Source organism: Dendrobates tinctorius, unplaced genomic scaffold (genome assembly GCF_039654945.1).
Source record: "Dendrobates tinctorius isolate UK_male_01 unplaced genomic scaffold, ASM3965494v1 ptg000136l, whole genome shotgun sequence".
Taxonomy (NCBI): Eukaryota; Metazoa; Chordata; class Amphibia; order Anura; family Dendrobatidae; genus Dendrobates; species Dendrobates tinctorius.
The window spans coordinates 6,897,508-6,904,939 of NW_027361804.1; positions in this window are offsets into that span (position 1 = coordinate 6,897,508).

The following is a 7,432-nucleotide window of genomic DNA, read 5'->3' on the forward strand; positions in this document are numbered from 1 at the left end:
TGACCATTCCTGACTGGGCCAGCCAGAGCCCTGACCTAAACCCAATGGAGCATCTCTGGAGAGACCTGAAAATGGCTGTCCACCAACGTCCACCATCCAACCTGACGGAACTGGAGAGGATCTGCAAGGAGGAATGGCAGAGAATCCCCAAATCCAGGGGTGAAAACTTGTGGCATCATTCCCAAGAAGACTCATGGCTGTACTAGCTCAAAAGGTGCGTCTACTCAATACTGAGCAAAGGGGCTGAATACTTATAACCATGGGATATTTCAGTTTTTCTTTTTTAATAAATTTGTTTTTTTTCAGTCAAGATGGGGTGCAGAGTGTACAATAATGAGACAAAAATGAACTTTTTTGAATTTATCAAATGGCTGCAATGAAACGAGGAGTGAAAAATTTAAAGGGGTCTGAATACTTTCCATTCCCACTGTATAGTTGCACTTTTTCTCCTCCTGTAAAGTAGGTTACTCAGTAGTAATTAGCCTCATCCTCCGATCGGGGACGGCCGCCATCACACCATCCAGATCCGTCACAGGAAAGGTCAGACATTAGACGCACATTAACGTCATTCCATGCGGACAGAGACCCGGGGCGATGAGATGACTGCACTCTGCGCTGACGCCATCACCCTCATCATCCTCATGTCTGGTGTGTCGCCCCTGTCCTCTCCTCTCTGCCATCGCTCCTCACATGAGCTGTGATAATGTCCTCGCTTACTGTCAACGAGAGGAAGAATATGGCGACTGGAGTAAGGAAGGAGGGTGAAGGACATGAGTCCACCTAAGTCTGTATGAGGATGTGCTGCTCCGACAAACATTGGGAAAAGGAGAACGTTGGATTTCACCACATCCTGTCCTTTTATTTGTAACCTAAGTAGAACACAAGAGCGCTCAGCCTTATGGATCATACATGTGTAGGGGAAAAGGACCGAAATGATAGTGGTGGAAGATTAGGTGTCGATACACCCACTGCTGCCATGAAAAGCCAACCCGAGAGATTGGACCAGTTCTACTCTTCTGAAGACGCCGATACACAGCCCTTTACATTTATTGGCTTCCTACCTGGGAACTCAGACTTAGGATTCCCACAGAGTAGTAATGAGTCAGACGAGAACGACTATTCTGATTGTACAATATAGAGACATTGGCCGGGTGGGCTCAACTGTTTCAAGTGACTCAGTTCAGTGACTAATGCACCCCCAATACACATTAGATGGCTGCTGACCAAATGATGCCTCAGCCAACATATGTATCTCTGTATACAGGGAGCTCCCCCTAGTGGTGACTGCAGATAGGATCTTATCATGTATATCTGCATACAGGGAGCTCCCCCTAGTGGTGTCTGTAGACAGGATCTTATCATGTATCTCTGTATACAGGGAGCTCCCCCTAGTGGTGACTGCAGACAGGATCTTATCATGTATCTCTGTATACAGGGAGCTCCCCCTAGTGGTGTCTGCAGACAGGATCTCATCATGTATATCTGTACATAGGTAGCTCCCCCTAGTGGTGTCTGCAGACAGTATCTTATTATGTATCTCTGTATACATGGAGCTCCCCCTAGTGGTGGCCGCAGACAGGATCCTATCATGTATCTCTGTACACAGGAAGCTCCCCCTAGTGGTGGCTGCAGACAGGATCTTATCATGTATCTCTGTATACAGGGCGCTCCCCCTAGTGGTGGCTGCAGACAGAATCTCATCATATATCTCGCAGACAGGGAGCTCCCCCTAGTGGTGGCTGCAGACATAATCTTATCATGTATCTCTGTATACAGGGCGCTCCCCCTAGTGGTGGCTGCAGACAGAATCTCATCATATATCTCGCAGACAGGGAGCTCCCCCTAGTGGTGGCTGCAGACATAATCTTATCATGTATCTCTGTATACAGGGAGCTCCCCCTAGTGGTGACTGCAGACAGGATCTTATCATATCTCTGTATACAAGGAGCTCCCTCTAGTGGTGGCTGCAGACAGGATTTTATCATGTATCTCTGTATACAGGGAGCTCCCCCTAGTGGTGACTGCAGATAGGATCTTATCATGTATATCTGCATACAGGGAGCTCCCCCTAGTGGTGTCTGTAGACAGGATCTTATCATGTATCTCTGTATACAGGGAGCTCCCCCTAGTGGTGACTGCAGACAGGATCTTATCATGTATCTCTGTATACAGGGAGCTCCCCCTAGTGGTGTCTGCAGACAGGATCTCATCATGTATATCTGTACATAGGTAGCTCCCCCTAGTGGTGTCTGCAGACAGTATCTTATTATGTATCTCTGTATACATGGAGCTCCCCCTAGTGGTGGCCGCAGACAGGATCCTATCATGTATCTCTGTACACAGGAAGCTCCCCCTAGTGGTGGCTGCAGACAGGATCTTATCATGTATCTCTGTATACAGGGCGCTCCCCCTAGTGGTGGCTGCAGGCAGAATCTCATCATATATCTCGCAGACAGGGCGCTCCCCCTAGTGGTGGCTGCAGACATAATCTTATCATGTATCTCTGTATACAGGGAGCTCCCCCTAGTGGTGACTGCAGACAGGATCTTATCATATCTCTGTATACAAGGAGCTCCCTCTAGTGGTGGCTGCAGACAGGATCTTATCATGTATCTCTGTATACAGGGAGCTCCACGTAGTGGTGACTGCAGACAGGATCTTATCATGTATCTCTGTATACAGGGAGCTCCCCCTAGTGGTGACTTCACACAGGATCTTATCATATATCTCTGTATACAGGGAGCTCCCCCTACTGGTGGCAGCAGACAGGATCTTATCATGTATCTCTGTATACAGAGAGCTCCCCCTAGTGGTGGCTACAGACAGGATCTTATCATGTATCTCTGTATACAAGGAGCTCCCCCTAGTGGTGGCTGCAGACAGGATCTTATCATGTATCTCTGTATACAAGGAGCTCCCCCTAGTGGTGGCTGCAGACAGGATCTTATCATGTATCTCTGTATACAGGGAGCTTCCCCTAGTGGTGACTGCAGACAGGATCTTATCATGTATCTCTGTATACAGGGAGCTCCCCCTAGTGATAGCTGCAGGTATAAGCTTAGCTTTCAGTTTTTGTCTATGCTGGAGAGTAAGAGCTTAGATTTCAGAAAGCACAGCTTTATAAAAATATATAAATGATTTGCCTGGATTTGTGCTTTCTATGTGACTACTGAGGACTTTGCTCCCCACAGATTTCCACATCCAGCTATAATGAATAATAAGGGGTGCGGGCAACTGAGGCCTGAAATCCAAGGGCGAGCTGAGGATGTACGGAACAATGCTTTAATTATAACCAGGAGGAAGACGTGAATGGAAGAATGATAAAGAAGAAAATTACTCACTGATAATAAATGTGAGTTACTGGAAAATGCAATAATGTCTGGGAAATTATGTAACAATAAGAAATCTTCTGAATTTACTGTATAATGGTGTTTTCACATTTGAGAACCAAGTAGAATAGATCCATCAACAGCATCTTGCTGAATGTAAAAATAGCAAAACAGCAACAAAGTATCATAAACTGGCAAATTTTGGAGTTACAGAGGATGGATCCAATGTGAGGACCTTCTTCGTCACTGCCGGGTTCGGGGGCACAGAAGTGCGCCGAGGCTGCAGGACATGTATGTATGAGAAATCCATTAACAGCTGCATGTTGATAGTGTCACTGCAGGATATCCCATCCTACAACTCATCGATGAGGGATGCGACCTGCTGATCTGCTGCCAGCTGTTCCATCAAGTCTTGACCGGCACCGCCATCATGCCAGGTCCGGGGCGCTGACTCCTGTGCCACATGATGGGTCATAAAACGTCGGCCCAAGTCGTAGAGCTGGAGCTTGTGACTATGTGGTGCACGGATGCCCAATATTTTCATCCTGCTGTGACCTTCACATGACTCCTTCATAAACTTTTATATGACATGAAATGTCAAACACGTGGAGCTCACGTGTGGGGAAGGTCTGCAGCCGCCACCAAGCGTCAGTCTGATGTCTGGAGACTAAACCCAGGTACTCCCATGACTGAGCCCAAGAAAGGAAAAGGTCACAGGCTCCTTCACCCCCACCACAGGTAAAGCATGGCGTACAAGAAGTTCCATCTATCTCATATCCATCTATTCCATATCGATCCTCAATGTTCTATACAAGATCTAAGTTTAAAATTTTGGTGCTGAATTTTGCATCTCTGTGAGATTTTGGCTGCTCCCTACAATCAGCTGGTAGGGCTCCGGGCTGAGCTGGGTGTTAGCGGGGTCACACTCTGCAGTAAGAGATCGTGCGGAGTGGAGAAACATTTCTACGAGTGCAGCACCTTAAAATGTAACTCCCTCTTGACGTTTCCGGCTCACAGAGGATTGTCTCCTGTGTGCTTCTCACAGAGGATTGTCTCCTGTGTACTTCTCACAGATGATTATCTCCTGTGTACTTCTCACAGAGGATTATGTCCTGTGTACTTCTCACAGAGGATTGCCTCCTGTGTACTTCTCACAGAGGATTATCTACTGTGGGCTTCTCACAGAGGATTATGTCCTGTGTACTTCTCACAGAGGATTATCTACTGTGGGCTTCTCACAGAGGATTGTCTCCTGTGTACTTCTCACAGAGTAAGTCCTTTTGGATAAGTATCTATCTCAGGCTTACTGTGCGCTGCTTGACCAAGATAAAATTACTACCACATGAGAAGTTTAACCATTTATTCCCAACGCGTTTCAAAGTGTAAACCACTTCTTCTTCACTGAATCCTCTGTGACAAGTACACAGGAGACAATCCTCTTTGAGAAGTCCACAGGAGATTACCCTCTGTGAGAAGCACATTAGTTTGCTATCCTTATCTAACGTACAAAATAAAAAGTCATACCTTTACTTCTCTGGTAACGTAGATAAGGATTGCTAACAGCTAAGCATATTCCAATTCTATGTACTATTTTTGCAAACGTAGTAGTTTTGAACGCCCTTTCGGCACTTCTACTTAAACTCTAAGAATCTGTATTGAGGCAGACAGAGGACTGCTCACACCTGGTGTGGTCGTCATTCTCTCTCTCCATGCCGGCGCTTGTCTCAGAGGACTCTTTACTGTGTGCTGATTACAGAGGACTCCTTACTGTTTTCTGCTTACAGAGGACTCTTTTCTGTGTACTGATTACAGTGGATTCTTTACTGTGTTCTGCTTACAGAGAACTCCTTACTGTGTGTTTCTCACAGAGGCCTCCTTACTGTGTACTTATCTCAAAGGCCTCCTTACTGTGTACCGATTTCAAAGGCCTCCTTACTGCGTGCTTCTCACAGAGGCCTCCTTACTGTGTACTGCTCACAGAGGACTCCTTACTGCGTGCTTCTCACAGAGGACTCCTTACTGTGTACTGCTCACAGAGGACTCCTTACTGCATGCTTCTCACAGAGGACTCCTTGCTGTGTACTTCTCACAGAGGACTCCTTGCTGTGTGCTACTCACAGAGGACTCCTTATTGTGTGTTTATCACAGAGGATTCCTTACTGCGTGCTTCTCACAGAGGACTCCTTACTGCGTGCTTCTCACAGAGGACTCCTTGCTGTGTGCTTATCACAGAGTACTACTTACTGTGTGCTACTCACAGAGGACTCCTTACTGCGTGCTTCTCACAGAGGACTCCTTACTGCGTGCTTCTCACAGAGGACTCCTTACTGTGTGCTGCTCACAGAGGACTCCTTACTGCGTGCTTCTCACAGAGGACTCCTTGCTGCGTGCTTCTCACAGAGGACTCCTTACTGCGTGCTTATCACAGAGTACTACTTACTGCGTGCTACTCACAGAGGACTCCTTACTGCGTGCTTCTCACAGAGGACTCCTTACTGCGTGCTTCTCACAGAGGACTCCTTACTGTGTGCTGCTCACAGAGGACTCCTTACTGTGTGCTGCTCACAGAGGACTCCTTACTGCGTGCTTCTCACAGAGGCCTCCTTACTGCGTGCTGCTCACAGAGGACTCTTTACTGCGTGCTTCTCACAGAGGACTCCTTACTGTGTGCTTCTCACAGAGGACTCCTTACTGTGTGTTACTCACAGAGGACTCCTTATTGTGTGCTTCTCACAGAGGACTCCTTACTGTGTGCTTCTCACAGAGAACTCCTTACTGCGTGCTTCTCACAGAGGACTCCTTACTGTGTGCTTCTCACAGAGAACTCCTTACTGCGTGCTGCTCACAGAGGACTCCTTACTGCGTGCTGCTCACAGAGGACTCCTTACTGCGTGCTACTCACAGAGGACTCCTTACTGGGTGCTACTCACAGAGGTCTCCTTACTGTGTGCTTCTCACAGAGGCCTCTTTACTGTGTGCTGCTCACAGAGGACTCCTTATTGTGTGCTTGTCACAGAGGACTCCTTATTGTGTGCTTGTCACAGAGGACTCCTTACTGTGTGCTTCTCACAAAGGACTCCTTACTGTGTGCTTATCACAGAGGCCTCTTTACTGTGTGCTGCTCAAAGAGGACTCCTTACTGTTTTCTGCTCACAGAGGATTCTTTTGTCTTCTGTTCACAGAGGATTGTTCACACTGATACAATGTAACTTTATATCTGTACATGTAGGACCAGATCAAGACAAGCTTCTGACTATCAGTAATGCAGTGTTCTCTAATCTGAGAATCTCCATCTGTTGCAAAACTACTAGTCCCAGCATGAAGTTGTCAGGTCACTCTGGGAGTTGTAGTTTTGTGACAGCTGAAGGTTGGTGGTCACAGCTTGTCTTACATTATTGACATCAAGTAGAGATCTCTAGAAAGTTACAGAAACAGCGAGTGGAAGCCACGGCACCAATTTGCAAAAAATTGGGATTTCATGGAATAAACTACACTGCTCAAAAAAATAAAGGGAACACTTAAACAACGGACTATAACTTCAAGTTAATCAAACTTCTGTGAAATCAAACTGTCCACTTAGGAAGCAACACTGACTGACAATCAATTTCACTTGCTGTTGTGCAAATGGAATAGACAACAGATGGAAATTATTGGCAATTATCAAGACACCCTCAATAAAGGAGTGGTTCTGCAGGTGGGGACCACAGACCACATCTCAGTACCAATGCTTTCTGGCTGATGTTTTGGTCACATTTGAATGTTGCTTGTGCTTTCACACTCGTGGTAGCATGAGCCGGACTCTACAACCCACACAAGTGGCTCAGGTAGTGCAGCTCATCCAGAATGGCACATCACTGCGAGCTGTGGCAAGAAGGTTTGCTGTGTTTGTCAGCATAGTGTCCAGAGGCTGGAGGCGCTGCCAGGAGATGTGGAGGGGGCTGTAGGAGGACAACAGCCCATCAGCAGGACCGCTACCACCACCTTTGTGCAAGGAGGAACAGGAGGAGCACTGCCAGAGCCCTGCAAAATGACCTCCGGCAGGCCACAAATGTGCATGTGTCTGCACAAACGGTTAGAAACCGACTCCATGAGGATGGTCTGAG